We start from the raw sequence: 1,312 nt of genomic DNA, 5'->3' as shown, positions 1-1,312 counted from the left end.
TTTTTTAATATTTTTAAATTTAATTTTTTTTTTGTTTTTTTCACTTAATTTTTGTGATTTATTTTGATTCGAGTTTCATTTTTTCATATCACAATTTTTTTAATTCATTTTTTTTCAGCTCGTTTCCGTTGGATCGCACAAAAAATCGCTCGTGCAACAAAACACCTAATAATAACCGTCTACTTTCAATGAGTACTTGCGAGAAACTATAATAATAATAAAAAATTTTGTAAGGTATCAGCCAACAGCCACCAATCTCCCGCTTTATCTTTTTTTTTCTTTTCCTTCTTGTCTTGTTTCTTTCGTGTATGCTGTTCAAAATATGGTACATAAGCTGGTTTTCGCTACACAAGCAACGACCACAAGTTGCTCCGTTCTGCAAAAATTGTTATACATTTTTCCTTGTGTTTTATCTTCGCTGCTTCGGTCCGCAGTAGCAACCTATGGAGACGAGGAGTTTTGTATTGGAGTACGAAGCAACGGCGAGATACGCATCATATGGAGCATGTTCGCGCATAAAAGGAGATGGTATTGGATTTGAGTGTTTCTGTCTCTTTTTGATGAACGGCAAAGAGGTTGCTGCGTACGAACGAAGTTTGCGTTTTGAGATGTTGCGTTTTTTGATGACGGGAGATTAATTTTTGATCTGTAATGGAGATTTTATTTAAAAAAAAAATATTTTTAATTAAAAATATGAAATATTTTTAATTTTTGAGTAATATCTTCATTTTTAAGTCTTTATTAAGTTAATTTTTTTATAAGAACTTGAATTCAAAAATTTTATAATTTTTATTCAATAATTTTTTTTTACTTTTAATTATTTAAAAAAAAAATGAAAAAATAAAATTTTGACAACTTTTAATTTTTATTTAAAAATTTGCAAAAAAAAATCCAAATGAAAATTTTTTGAAAATATTTTTTTTCAATTTAAATTCAAAATTTACTTGATTTTAGATTGAATTATAATTATTTAAATTTATATTTCTTAAAATTTAAAAATTTGATTTTTTTTAATTTATTTTAAATATTTAAATAATTATTTTTTAATAAATTTCGAAAAAATTGAAATAAAAATTTTTTAAGAATTATTTTCCATCAATTTAAATTAAAAATTGTATTATTTTCAATTCAGTTTAAATTTTTACTTTTAATTATTTGAATATTAATATTTAAAAAAAATTATTAAAAAAGAAAAAAAAACGATGAAAAATTAAGCTTTTTTTTACTTTTACTTTTTTTTACTATTAGATTTTATATTTAAAAAATTAATAAAAAAATTTTCTGTTTTATTAAAATTTTATTAAAAAACCAA

This window comes from Culicoides brevitarsis, chromosome 1, assembly GCF_036172545.1.
Source record: "Culicoides brevitarsis isolate CSIRO-B50_1 chromosome 1, AGI_CSIRO_Cbre_v1, whole genome shotgun sequence".
Classification (NCBI taxonomy): Eukaryota; Metazoa; Arthropoda; class Insecta; order Diptera; family Ceratopogonidae; genus Culicoides; species Culicoides brevitarsis.
Note: the sequence above shows the minus strand (reverse complement) of the source record.